At 47.8% G+C, this 15,163-nt stretch overlaps 1 non-coding gene across 1 annotated transcript; it reads left to right on the top strand.

Annotated features, from left to right (window-relative positions):
• The first annotated feature begins 10,603 nt into the window (after positions 1 to 10,603).
• trnaq-uug (transfer RNA glutamine (anticodon UUG)) lies at positions 10,604 to 10,675 on the top strand. The gene has a single exon. It is a non-coding gene; the product is annotated as a tRNA-Gln (tRNA).
• Positions 10,676 to 15,163: the final 4,488 nt, after the last annotated feature.

Below are 15,163 nucleotides of genomic sequence, written 5' to 3'. Positions count from 1 at the left end.
GGACTGGGGGAATAGCGTGATCCTCCCACGTGCTATGTCCCTCTGGCGAAATTCCTCACTGTCAGGTGAAAAGAAGCAGCTGGCGACTCCACATGTATCAGAGGAGGCATGTGGTAGTCTGCAGCCCTCCCCAGATCGGCAGAGGGGGTGGAGCAGCAAACCAGGATGACTCGGAAGAGTGGGGTAATTGGCCAGGTACAATTGGGGAGAACAAAAAGGGGGGGGGGGTACCTACAATCTACACTATGCTACTGCTTTTTTATGTATACACATCAGTAGGCCTATGTTACTCAGTGATTGTGTGCCAATTCTACAGTAATGTCATTTCACATTGGGGGGAAAAAAGAAATTATTTTAATTTACTGTAACCAATCGCATCATGTTTTTGGATCTTCTGCAGAACTGGAAGATGACCAGGCCATGGTGGAAGACACCGGCTGTTCACACCAAAACAGGAGACCACTATTGTGAACATGGTGGTGGAAAACGATACCATCAGACTACGAGAAATCCAGAACCACATAATTGGAGAAACACAATATTTAATAACATTCCCCGGGTGAGCTTGTCTACGTTGGACCATGTATTACAGCGCAACCGAATCCGGAGGGTTCCATTTGAGCGAAACTCAGAGAGGGTTAAAGACCAGCACTATAAATATGTGCAGGTAAGTACCACACTGTGAATTTACTATCATATCAGCACTGCATAGACACACTGCAGTACTGTCCATCTATCCATCCATTATCCAAACCTCTTATACTGCTCTCAGGGGCACAGGGATGCTGGAGCCTATCCCAGCAGTCACTGGGCGGCAGGCAGGGAGACACCCTGGACAGGCCGCCAGTCCATCCAGTGTATTGTGTGTCACCATATTGCTGCTCTAAGTCTACTTCTCATATTTTCTGGTGGTCTGTTTCAGAGTCTTGGAGCTGGATGCTGCTGCAGTTCAGCAAGTTAAGGTTTTTATCGATGAGGCTGGCTTTAACCCAGGCAAAAGAAGGGGACGGAACATTGTTGGCCATCGTGTATGTCCCCGGACGGCGCGGAGGGAATATCATCACCATGTGTGCAGCCATCAACCAGCAAGGAGTCCTCCATCGCCATGCCAACCTCGGTCTCTACAACACTGCCTTTCTCATCACATTCCTGGGTGCACTTCCTGGCGTCCTCATTCCAGCCGAGCAGAAGGATGGACCAGAGCAGAAGGACGGACCAGAGCAGCCCAGGTATGTCGTCATCTGGGACAACCTGGTTTTCCACTCGGCTGCTCTGGACCGCAACTAGTTCCTCAACCACCCACAATTTATTGTTCCACACCACCCACCATATTCCCCATTCCTACACCCAAATTTATTTATTGGCATGGCGATGGAAGGTGCACAACCGCCATCGCCTCGCACGTATGCCTCTTCTCCGGGCAATGAAGGATCCGTGTGGCGAAGCTGAGCTGACGTGGGGGCTTTCGGCAGTCGGCTCTGTCGCTCCGGAAGATTCCTCCCCAGCTGTTTAACCAGGGAGCGCATGGCTTGTTATGCAGATGAGCTGCTGTTGTCAGACCAAAACAGGAGGCCGGATGCAGCCCAATTTGTTTGTTCTTGCAGTTTGCATTTGTTCCTGTCTTTTTGTGTTTAGAGTATGGGGAAAAAAATGAGCCTTTTAATTCATTTTTATAGAAAACTCTTTATCTTACTGAATGGTTTCCCTGATTTTCTCCTGTGGGGTATGTGAAGTGTTGTATACAAGCCGCAGGCGTCCCACAATACTGCATTTCAGAAAGAAAAAAATAAAAGTTTTTGTTACCGAATTGCATATCTTATACAACCGGCGACTGCGTAACACTGGAAATGCAAAAGGCACAAACCTACTGATGACGTACTCAGACTAGTGGGGATTGTTTGTTGCTGTTGAGCACATGGGTGTGTTGTTGGCTGGTGGAAAGCTCTGTTCATGTGTGTGTGTGTGTGTGTGTCATTTTGATGCAAAAAAAAACCCATTTTGTAAAGCGATAAAACAGTTTTGAGTGCAGTGTTTGCTTTTGCTAGAGATTTGTAGAGGTTTGTGGTTTGGTGTTTAGAGAAAGTGAGCCAACGATTCACAAAATGTGTAAACAAGTGTGAAAAACTGTAAGACTTGAAACTCATTAGGACTTGTACATCTTGACTTGGCAGTTGTCTGTTCTGACTTGATACTTGACTCTGGACTTGAATGCCAAGACTTGAGACTTAATTGTGACTTGGAAAACAATGACTCGGTCGTACCTCTGGCCAGCACACACACACAGAGTTAGGAAGGAGCAACAAAGAGAAGCCAAGATAACGTAAAGGGGGCAGATGTAGACACGTAGGTCAGTCATTTCACAACTCCATTTCACTCGGATCTGCTCATGGGAATGAGGGGTGGGGGGGGGGGGATAAAATTCCCAGGTTCCAGCAGTTAATGTTTCCGGGAAGAGGAGGTGTATTTCGGTGAGAAATACCCGCTTAATTCTGAGATCACAATCCACAGGATTCAACCCTACTACCCACCAGGGAGATGGCCTTGGTGGAAACCCCCGCGTAGGATGCCGTGACATGAGTCCTCCTGGAATCTCTGTCCTGGAATACCTGTCCTCTGGCTGGTTTACAAAGTCTGGGGCTGTAATCCTTCCCGGGTTATGGCAGGTAAGTGATTGGATCATTGACGGATTAGTGCCTAAGACACGTCGGCTGTGTCCAAACACTTGGATTTATGGCCTCAAGGTCCAAGAATGGTTATCAGTTCCAAGTATGAGGTCTCAGCGAGAGGACGTCGGAAGACAACTCTGTGGTGGCTGAGGGCCTTTCAACCATCCTTAATAAGAGAAGTCATGCTCTGGAGAGGTTTGTTTGGTTTTAACCAGAGTGAGGACCCCATTCACTCTGTCATACAAAGACGTTTCTGACAGTGGTAGTGTAAATCTACAGTGGTGCTGGAATGAGTCAATGCGTCCAGTGATTTTGCTGAATAGTTGACGGCTTAAGAAGTGACATGATTTACAAAGAAATGGATTTCCTCTTCACTGACTGCAAGATTAAAATGAATTGTTGATGGACTGGGAAAAAAATACATGATCAGCGTGAATCTCAAAGGCTTTTAAACCCTGAGCAATCTGTTTCTGGCCTTTTACTGCTGCGTATAGTGTTGTATATAGTGCTGTGTACAGTGCTGTATATAGTGTTGTATACAGTGCTGCATATAGTGCTGTATATAGTGTTGTATATATAATGCCATATATAGTGCTGTATACTGTGCTGTATATAGTGCTCTATATACCTAGTGCTGTATACAGTGCTATATATAGTGCTGTGAACAGGATGCATTACTCATCTGAGCACTTCTTGCTGAAAATCTTGCTGTCTCCTTGCTTTAAGCCACGCCTACTTGTCCCTTTGCTTTAAGTGGTAACAGTGTGAGGTTTCAGAACCACACCACCTTGATGGTGTAGTGTCTTATTTCCCATCTTCCTTCAGCTGACCCATTCCTTTATGATCAGGTCCTCCAGGGCCACAGATAGCACTAGCAGCGCCCAGGCTAACAAAGAAATAAAACCGCTATCCTGAATAAATACTATGTGGTTTTGAATAGGTACTGACGGTACATTCAAGTATCTGCGTGATGAAGAACTTGTCCCGGTGGAGGACCAGCCTCACCTTTTAGCTGGCCCATTAACTGCACAGCGTTACATAAGAGCCAAGGTCAAAAGCATCTAAAACTAAATCTTGTGAAATAGCCACTGACTCCCAGTGACCCACTGACCAGTGATGCTGTCTGGATTTCTTCCAGGCTTCAAACTGGGATTTTGTAACAGAAACCCCTTAGTAGGAATGAGTTTAAGCCTACAGGAATCTGGACCGCTTTTACAACCTGGTCAAGTAAAGGGAAATCTGACCTATCATTTGTTTGATAACAACTTGTTTAGTCAACCACCACCATGGCGCCACCCTACAGCCAACTTGTTGGGGCGGCAGAGTGGTGCAGTGGTTAGCGCGGCCACCTGACAGCAAGAAGGTCCTGGGTTCGAGCCCCGGGGTAGTCCAACCTTGGGGGGTCGTCCTCTGTGCGGAGTTTGCATGTTCTCCCCGTGTGTGCCTGGGTTTCCTCCGGTTGCTCCGGTTTCCTCCCACAGGCCAAAGGCATGTAGGTCAGGTGAATCAGCCGTACTAAATTGTCCCTAGGTGTGAATGTGTGTCGGCTCTGTGATGGTCCGGTGGCCTGTCCAGGGTGTTCCCCCACCTGCTGCCCAGTGACTGCTGGGATAGGCTCCAGCATCCCCGCCACCCTGAGTAAGGATAAGCAGTTTGGATAATGGATGGATGACTTGGTATTTAACACTGTTGCCTCACAGAAAGAGGATCTTGGAGCTCCATCCTAATCCCTCTGTATGGAGTTCACATGTTCTTCTCATTTAGGTGTGTGTGTGTGCATGCGCATGTGTGTGTTTGTTGGACAGTTGACCTACCCAAGGTGCCTCCTGCTTTCTGCTAGGCTAGTACCCTGAATTGGACCATGCTAGTGTAATGAATGAATATAAATGACTCAATGTTATCAAGTTGCTTCCTCGATAACACAAAGCGACACAAACGGGTGTTCTCATGGACAAAGGAAACTAGCTGGGTACTTACTGAATGGAAACCGGACGAGGTGACATATGGAACCGCCAGCTTCCTTTTCCGCTTGCTCTGCATGTTGTATAGGCCATTCTGTCTCTCTCTCACACACACACACACACACACACACACACACACACACACTCACACACACCTTGTGTGGCGGCGACAGTGGCTCAGGAGGTGGAGCAGGTTGTCTGGAGGGTCGCCGGTTCGATCCTCGGCTCCTCCTTGCAGAAATGACGACGTGTCGTTGAGCAAGACACCGAACCGCTAACTGCTCCCGATGAGCTGGTTGGCGCCTTGCATGGCTGACACCGCCGCTGGTGTGCGTGCGTGTGTGTGTGTGTGCGTGTGCGCGCGCGGTGGGTGGGTGAATGTGAGGCATTCATTGATTGTAAAGCGCTTTGAATGCCTGTTGTAGCGAGAAAAGAGCTTTACAAATGCAATCTATTTACAATTTGCAGGCTCCCAGCAGGCCACACAACCCGATTCACCTCGGCGGGGTCTGTTCTGAGTGCAGGGCCGGGGCAGCGGACGCTTCAGCCATGCTGAAATTGAGATTATCACTAAAATGGGATTTAGGTCAATTTACACAGACCAGGATTATGGTGGGTCATCCTGAAAATATAATACATATATAAGACTGTATGGGAATGTGTGTGTGTGTGTGTGTGTGTGTGTCCAGAGCCCGCCCGTCTTTACATCAGTTGCCTGGGATTTTTGGCTCCCCTACCAAGAGAATGATTGTGTCTGGTGATCGGGGCCAACTCCTCTTGGTTGATTGACGGGATAGTGAGCTAGTTGATGTTTGTGAACACGATAACCTTGATTGACAGGTGTAGCATGATGGCGTATATATATATATCTTTTGAATGACGTGTTCGCACGAGGGAACTTATTTGACGGGCGGCTGTAGCAGGTAACACGAGGAGTAGAATTTGTTATTCTGGGTCTTTAGGTAGAATTGAAATAAAAGAATAACAGAGAAATATGATTACAGAAATGCTGTCTTGGGCGGCCGGGTGGCGTGGCGGTCTATTCCGTTGCCTACCAACGCGGGGATTGCCGGTTCGAATCCCTGTTGGGGGGAAGTAGCGTGATCCTCCCACATGCCACGTCCCCCTGGTGAAACTCCTCACTGTCAGGTGAAAAAAATCAGATGGTGACTCTGCATGTATGGGAGGAGGCATGTGGTAGTCTGCAGCCCTCCCCGGATCGGCAGAGGGGGTGGAGCAGAGACCGGGACGGCTCGGAAGAGTGGGGTAATTGGCCGGATACAATTGGGGAGAAAAATGGGGAAAATCCCACCCCCCAAAAAAAGAAATGTTGCTTGTTGTTTGGTTGAGCTACACCTGGCAAGCAGGTATAGACTAACACAACCCTGAAAGCCCTATAGGGGGGCTTCTACCCGGGGGAATTGATTTCCGTTGTGTCCTGCTGTTGCTGGTGTATCCAAAGTCCAACACATAATGATCCTCTACCAAGCCGTGTTCGTGGGTCAAAGGGTTATCTGTGTGTGTGTGTGTGTGTGTGTGTTGCTTTGTGTTGCATGCAAGCATGTGTGTGTGTGTGTGTGTGTGTGTGTGTGTGTGTGTGTGTGTGTGTGCACGGGTCCCAGACTCTAATGAGGCTAGAGGAGCAGCAGGCCAAGTGGGAGCGAAGGGCTCACGTGCTGGGCAGATTGTGATGGCAGGCGTGTGCGTCTGCCCGTTAAGCTGTTAGTATAGCCTAAGCCCCGGGGCATCGGGGCAATGTATCCTCACATCACCTCCCGCTCAAGCTATGGATGGAAGGAGCTGTATGGGCTGGCTTGGAGCCATTCGGTGAAAGCCAAGAGAGGGAGGGAGGGAGTGAGTGGCCGCTGCAGTTTTCACAAGCTGTATAATGATACAGCCTTGGAAAATGATGACAAAACAATCCAGAGTCGCTGACAGAACCAGAATTGGCTGCGGACCAAATCAGCACCACCACAGAGGATCAAAAAGGGATTTGTTGTAAGAATTTTTAAAAACGGGCATTTTGGGCCGATTAGAGGGGGGGAGAAGTTGGTGGACGGCATATAATGCAGCTAAAAAAACATGCAGGGACGCAAACATCTAGTTAATTCGTACTATTTTACTTTTCTTAGGCTAATTCAATCAATTATTTGTGGAGGTATAGATATGGTAAAAAAACTGCAAAGGGTGCTGAAATATGGACATTAGGGAATCCATACGCTTTTCAAGGGTAAATGTGAACGTCCACGTTTATCTGAGTGAAAAACCAAACAGTGTGGCCTCAGTGCAAGACAGCGCTTCCGGAGGAATTGACGAAGATCTCAACATTTCAGTGCGAATAAGATAACTGTTTCCCTCCACTGAATCTGCCGAGATTTCGGGCCCTCCGGGTGACCTCTGTGTGCAGTCCTCAATGCTCACGTGTCCAAGAACTCCTCTCTGCGGAGCGCCCCCCGTTGGATCGGAAACAGCCTGATCTCAACCAGCCACGCCACCTCTCTCTTGTCTGCTATGCTAACCCCCCCCCCCCCCGCCACCACCACCCGGATGCCATCGCAACACGAGTATTATTGTAGGTTGCCTATTCATGTGATAAAGATACGTACTCCTACTGTAGCCAACAACGCAATGAATAATACAGTGTCCTCGGGAGGACAGGGGATGAAAGGGGGGGGGGGATTTTTTTTTTATTGCCCATTGTCCCTGCCCCTTTAAGCGTCTGTGCATGGCCCCGGTCTGTGGTGGTTTACTTTGTACTGGGATTTCCACTACAATTAGACAGACAGGGTGGGCCAGCCCAACCATGGGGATCTGTAACCTTACCTATAACGCAGTAATTATCTGCGCTAGGCGGTTGCCTGGAGGGATTACGCGTTCGGTCGTGCGTGCGCGTGCGCGTGCGCGACTAACCTCCCAAAACTGCTGGACCCATCAGCCTATTCTGTGTGCAGCTATGAGTGTATCGTAGCGAATTCGGGAAGCAACCACAGGAACTGCCGCGGCCGGGAAGCGAACCCGTATCGCCCGCACCGCAGGAGCCATCGCTGACCGCTCGACTGAAGGGTCAGACCCGCGAGCCGGTAGCCAGCGTGTCTTCTTATCCGTGCACGTTACAGTACGATGAAGACGCTGTCACGTTTGCAGTGATTCAAAGCCTTGAAATAACTTCGGGTCTCCCCTATCGCCGCTCCCTCTCTCCTTTCACTCTCGCTCAGCCAACGCTGCCCGCGCTGAGCCAGCCGCGCGCACGCGCGACTCACACCTCCGGCTGACTATAGGGTCGGGCAGCGACAGCGTCAAAAACCAAAACACTTGGTATTCGCTACGAGTCCGGAAGGTGATGTGCGCGAGAACTGGAGGAGCACGGGATGAACCAAAATTTTTTTAACTCGCCTTCTTCACCTCGCCGCCACGCGGAAGTGCCCCTAGTCTCCGGCGCTAAAACTCCGCTATAAACATGGAATGTCCAGAGCAGCAGGATTAACCAGCCACAGTTGGAAATCAGCTCAGAAGCTACAATAAAACGTTTCCCATGGCTGGGCTATGTTTCCTTACCGTGGTTCGCTGAATGAACGTCAGGCAGCAGAGCAGCCATTCGCCTTGATTCATTTTATGTCATGAACACCGTGACGGTGAAACCCACCTGAAGTCTTTTGATAAGGGCTTTGACATTATGGTAGCCTGATCTCTGTCATGTCACAGCAGACTTGGCCGTTTTCGTGTGAGGGTCCACCTAGGAGGCTGCGCATCCACAGACTGACAGGCAAACGTTTTTATGTGGTAGGTTTTTTTTTTAGCTTGAGACCAAGGCGGTCATTTTGACCGTTTTGGATTTTCGAAGTTTAATAATGTAAACTACTAATAAGACACATTAGTCCCTAGCTAACGGGTCTGACCCTTTAGCCGAGCGGTTAGTGATGTCGCCTTGTGGTGCAATACACCACGTATCGAATCCCGCACCGGGCAAGAAAATAACCGGTTACATTGGTGGCAGCGGTGGGATCCGGAAGTGTGCAGATCCTCAGAAGTCTCTTCGGAGCGCGGGAATAACAAAGCGCGAGGGTGCGCTTCCGGGGAGGGTGACAACTGTAAACTACTAATAAGACACATTAGTCCCTAGCTGACGGGTCTGACCCTTTAGCTGAGCGATTAGTGATGTCGCCTTGTGGTGCAGTACATCCCGTATTGAATCCCGCACCGGGCAAAAAAAATAACCGCTTACAATAACTTAGTGGGGGGGAAGATACAGACCCGCCGCTCCGTGAATGCTCTTAAAATTGCATATTTTTCATTGAAATTAGTTTTAGATCAATTGCACCAAAAGTTGTGATAACATCCACCTAAAACGGCTATGAGCGGTCAAAATTACCGCGCGTAATTTGCGCGTCAACGTGCACGTCATGTCACTATTTACGACGTGTGTCGGTCGCGTCAGTTCCTTCGCGAAGTCCATTGCTCTGTCCTAGAAACACACTAGCGTCCTCAGTGTAGAGTAACTTTTTCTTGTTGTTGCATGTTTCCCGTTCAGTCGTCTTCTAAAGGCAGGAACAACGCTGGCTTTTCTGTGTGTGTGTGTGTGTGTGTGTGTGTGTGTGTGTGTGTGTGTGTGTGTGTGTGTGTGTGTGTGTGCGCGCGCGCGCGTGTGTGTGTGTGTGTGTGTATTTCCCTTCTCTCGGTAGGTTTGTCTCCAAGTCCAAACACTGGAGCAGGGGCGACCTGGAGGAGCTCTGCACCCTACTGGGTGCACTCCTCTACTCTAATCTGAGAGTTTTACTTTCACATGCTGCAAAATGCCTCTTTCCATTGTACCACAAAAGTAATAATCAGGGGTAAAGCAGGCCGTGTACAGGCTGATGGAATCGTCCTCACGGGGCGTTTCCTTAGACCACCTGAGTTGAGTTACAGATTAATCTCTATGGCCTGGTTTGTCATGTGCATAATGTGCTATAACCCTATCCTCATTGTATGGCCTTTTTTTCCCCTTCTTTTGTAGCTTTCCTGAATTTGTCAGCTCCGTTTACTCGACGGCAGTTGAAAAAGTGCAGCTTTGGACAAGTTCAAATAATGGCAAACGAGTTTCAAGGCTTCTACAAGAAGACAGGATGAAAGAAGAAAAAAAAGCCTCAGCTCCACTGAGCATTCAAGGACCCTGCGGGGCCTTTGAAGGTTTCCTACATCGAGGAAAAGGCACATCATCAAGGCTACTCATCACACAATGGATCGAAACACGTACTAAAGTAGGGCTGGCGGAAAGATAGATCTATACGTGCACACACACACACACACGCACATCCGCACAGATGGCGTCAGCAGCAAGGTAATAGGACATGCCTTACGTAAGAGTAAGGACGTATTCCTGCAGGCAGCCAGAGTTCAGCAGCTCGGAGTTGTCTCGTTTGGTCCTCTGCTGCACCCATGTGGCGGTTTGGTTTTACTACCACGGCGCACCTGTTTCCAACCCGAGGAGGAGGAGGAGGGAAGAACGCGTTCAGTCCCAACTGGCTGGGTCCGTCACGTTTCGACACAAAGCAGAGGGGTCAGGGGTTTTACTCTTTTCTTTATTCTTATCTGTTTTTGTTTTTTTATAGATAACGTGGACGTCGCGAAATGCCGCTTACTTATTACGTGCAAGTACGCTGTACTGTACTCCGCCCCCGTCTGGCAGGAAAGCGAAACGACGACGTCAAACTCGGTCGCGGGTCATCGTCACGTGGGCACGCCTGAGATTCGGCTGTGAATAGATTAAGGACGGTTCCTCAGGAGTCATCGGCGAATCCTGCAAACAGGGACCACGCAGCAGCGTGGGGGCTTGTAGTTCGTTAGTTCGCCGTGGCTTTAGCCGAGCTAGATTGAAGACGCGCCTCCTAATTAACATAAACTAACACGTTTTGATCGACAGCTTGGGCGACGGCGCGCGACGGCGCGCGGCAACAGGTCACGTTGAAATAGGATCGGGGAAGCGCGAACGTACCACCTGGTCCCATGGTGTAATGGTTAGCACTCTGGACTTTGAATCCAGCGATCCGAGTTCAAATCTCGGTGGGACCTCGTCCTTTTTTCCCCCGTCGGTCCGACTTATCACGTGCGCGGTTGCAGGCGATAGGTTGTACCTATCCGTGAACATTACATCGCTTCTTTTAAAAAAAAAAGAAAAAAGATTAACACCACTGTCTTCCCAAACAGGTTATAAGGTCTGAGACATAACTGATTCATTTACTATCTGCAATAGCAATATTAATTCTCAATCACAACTCAACATACAATTTAAAATTCAAATGCTACATTGTCTTAGTTCAAGTTCAAATAAACTCATTCATTTGGCCTACAGGTCACCATCTTAATCATAGTCATTGAGGTATGACGGGCGCTGGCGATTGCTTCTGAAAGGATACCTCGGTGTTGCAACAGTAACAGTGTCACTACCATCCTCGTCAGGATCTGTTTGAGTGTCCTGTGTCTCAGCACTGATCTTTTTAAAGAAAAGAGTTTCTGGTTATGGAATGTCCATCTTTGGCTGCTGTGACCATCGAGCCTTTGACCTCTCCTTACGGCAGGCTGTTGTCCCCACCTGCCTTTAATCCACCACCACTGTACCTGCACCCAAGAAGACAGCAGTCAACTGCCTCAGTGACTATCGCCCAGTTGCCCTGACCCCAATTATTACGGAGTGCTTTGAGAGGATTATACTCTCTCACACCAAGGACATCGTCCCCACAGATCTGGACAGCCACCAATTTGCCTATCTACGGAGGATGCAGTCTCAATTACACTTCATACAGCCCTGTCCCACCTGGAGTATCCAAACACATATGTCAGGATGCTTTTGATTGAACTCAGCTCCGCTTTCAATACAAGAATCCCCCATAAACTGGTACACAAACTCAGAAACCTAGGATTAACCACTTCGCTCTGTTCATGGATTATGGACTTCCTCACTCACAGACCACAAAACGTCAGGATAGGTAACCATACATCTTCAACCCTCAACCTGAACACAGGTGTGCCGCAGGGCTGTGTGCTCAGTCCAGGCCTCTTCAACGTCTTCACCCACGATTGTACCCCCATTCACTCCTCCAACACTATAGTGACGTTTGCTGATGACACCACTATAGTGGGACTCATAACCAACAACGAAGAGACAGTACAGAGAGGAGGTCCAACATCTGGCTGGGTGGTGTTCAGACAATAACCTGGTCCTGAACACCAGTAAAACAAAGGAGATGGTTGTGGACTTTATGAGATCCAGGAAGACCACCCCACCCCCACTGCACACAAATGGTGAGGGGGTGCTTATTGTGGATAACATCAAATTCCTGGGGATCCACATAACCAAAGAACTCACATGGTCACTCAACACCTCCCACCTGGTGAAGAAAGCACAACAGAGGCTTTTCTTCCTCAGGAAACTTAAACAAGCCGGTCTCCCTTCTCAGTTGCTGGTCAACTTTTACAGAAGCACAACAGAAAGCATCCTCTGTCAATGTGTCACAGTGTGGTATGCCGGCTGCACAGGAGAGAATAGGAAGGACTTGGCCCGGGTGGTAAAGACAGCACAGAGGATTGTGGGAGCTGTTCTCCTGGACCTGGATGCTGTGTATGCTGACCGCCTACAGAGGAAAACCAGCAACATCAGCAAGACGCAACACAACCAGGTCACAGTTTGTTCGTTCCCTTGCCATCAGGGAAAAGATACTGCACCATCAAAACCTGGACTAACAGGCTGAGGAACAGCTTCTTCCCCAGAGCTGTAGCCTCCATTGCCCCCCCCCCCCACACACACACACACACATCTGCCTATAGCTGCTGAGAACTAACTGGTACTAAAGCCGCTGCAATATGCGGAACTATGTGCAATAACCCCATGCACTATTTTTAACTTTAAAAGCCGCTGCTATCTTTTATTGTCTTATCATCATTTTTGCTACCTCACTTATTTTTACTACCTCACTTATTTATACTAAATGTTGTTTGTTCTTGTTTTTATCTTGGGTTTTTTTGTTTGTTTTTTCTAATCATTTACCTTGTCTAGTGCTGCTGGTCTGAGAGTCACCAGACGAAATGTCGTTGTGTGTACACAATGACAATAAAGTATCTTATCTTATCTTAAACAAACGCAGAACTTTACTGGAGAAGCTCAGGTAGGGTTGCCAACTCCTTGAAATGGAAATAAGGAACAGGGGACAGGGACGGGGGTTGGATGGACAGGGCGGTGCGGGCATAACAAATATAATGTGCCTTACACTACACACACACACACACACACACATACGTGTGTATATATATATATATATATATATATGTATAAAATAAGGAACGATTCCTTCTTTTAAGGAACGGTTGGCAACCCTAACCAGGTGCAGTGCATACAGCCGTACTGTCAACTACTGTCTGACTGAGCCTGGAGTTAAAAATTTGCTTGCACATTTTTTATTTCTAATTAATTAGTGTCACAACTTCAGTTAAAATTCACTCGATACATCGGTTGAGGGATTTAAAGAAAATAGCGGAGGCTCTCTGAGGCCCCTCTCACCCCTCTCTGAGGTCACCCCTTACAAAAGGTGCAAAATGGTTTAGTCCGCCCTCATGAGCGTCTCTCAGTGCAGCTCATCTAGTCCTGTCGCTAGTGACTGCCGATACAAGCACAAGCAAAGATCAGATCAACGATGTCCCGGGAGAGGCTGAACAGCCAGGCACTACTCTCAGTTGAAAGCCGATTAGCAAAACAATTGGACTTTAAAGAACTAATTGATGACTTTGCGAACAAGAAGTCCCGTCAGTGGGCATTTACTGTGGAATAAACATCATGGGTGTCAGCATCAGTACCCTAAGGTGCATCAAAGTTTGAAGTGAAGCTATATATTTTTTCAGTCACTGCAAGATACTTAAGTTAGGTTAAGGTTAGGTTAAGTTAGGATCAAATAGATTAATGTACTGTGATTGTAAATCCTATATACTATACAGAATACTAGAACTCAAAAAAGTGATGTGCGAGAGACAAAAGAGGAAAGGAGCCCACAGAGACTGCTTATGTATAGCGCCCAGAATTTTGTGCTACACCCCTGTCGCTAGCCCTTGGCTAACGGGTCCAGTAGACCCTTTAGTCGACTGGTTAACATTGTCGCCCGTGGTGCGGGAGATCCGGGTCGCGTCCTGGAAGCGGCAGTTCCGGGCTGCCCCCCGAATTCGCTACAATACTCTTGGCTAAATGATTGTGTTGTTTGTCCTGTATGAGCCACCGTATTGTGGTGGCCAATGATACAGAGAAATTGCAAAACGGTCAATGAGACGAGGATCCTTCAAAATAAGACTTTTATTGATGTATCAACAAAATCTGAGTCGGTCTGCAAAGCAACTGAAGTATAATAAAAGCCTTACCCTTTTTATACCATTATGTTTAGATCTTTTCGTGGGTTTCCCTCTGCCCCTTGCCACTGCTTCTGGTAGTGATGATCAGTACATTTTTATAACATATAAGGAGCATGTCTTCAGTCTAGCTATGCAAGGATGTCTTCACTCATTCTATCTATGCACGGATGTCTGACACTCTAATGGTCGTTTTAACATTTCAGTGGTTACGCTGACTTTATCCTGCCTTTGAGCATAAACAAGTTCATCTTCTAATAACTTTCTGTCCTGGTTATATCGCCTTATGTTTCTTGCCACAATTGCTTGTCACTCTAATCACATGAAATGACAGATACCCACATGTGCCCTTACGTAATACCGTAGTAGCTTGGGATCAATCGATGTGTTCTGGGATCTACTATGTTCTGATACACAAGTAGACTCGGTATGTAACGCGATCGGCCTCATGTCACCTGGTTATTGTTGTTTTAATAAACCAGCATTTTTTTTTTTGTTACAAGCCTGTGCAATCATTGACTCACACACCAGTGAACAAATTTCTGCACTTAACGTTTGTTTAATCGAGTTAGCATTAGCTTAATGTGAGCTAGTGTTAGGCTATGGTAATGCTTGCTATTTGTCGTTTGTGTTTTTGTAACTAGCTCTTATGTTGGTTTTGGGATTTCCATTAAATCTAAAATCCTCAGTTCAGGTGTCAGACCATCTTTCGGAGGGATATGCTATAGAATGTTTAATTTTGTGTAAGAGGAGAATTGTAACATATTGTAGCGAATTCAGGGGACAACGCAACCACAGGAACTGCCGCGGCCGGGAAGCGAACCCGTATCGCCCGCACCGCAGGAGACATCGCTAACCGCTCGACTAAAGGATCAGGCACGCAAGCCGGCGGCCAGCGTGTCTTCTTATCCATGCACGTTACAATATTGTGTTTGCCTTGCGTAACTGCAGTCTGTTCTGTCCCTCTGTTCACATTGCGGAATAAACAAGCTGGCTCCCAACTGAGACGTGTGTCCCGTTTTAAATACTTTACAGAGGTGAGAGACATCATTATGGGGGATGAAACAGTGGTCTCTTATGATGTTAAGTCTCTTCACGTGCGTTGCTGTTGATGAAGCCATGGAGATAATCCCTATGACATTACAACACGACACCACCCTTACCCTGACCAAC

This window comes from Lampris incognitus, chromosome 2, assembly GCF_029633865.1.
Source record: "Lampris incognitus isolate fLamInc1 chromosome 2, fLamInc1.hap2, whole genome shotgun sequence".
NCBI classification, from domain to species: Eukaryota; Metazoa; Chordata; class Actinopteri; order Lampriformes; family Lampridae; genus Lampris; species Lampris incognitus.
The sequence above is the reverse complement of the archived record's forward strand: the minus strand, read 5'-3'. Positions and strand labels throughout refer to the sequence as shown.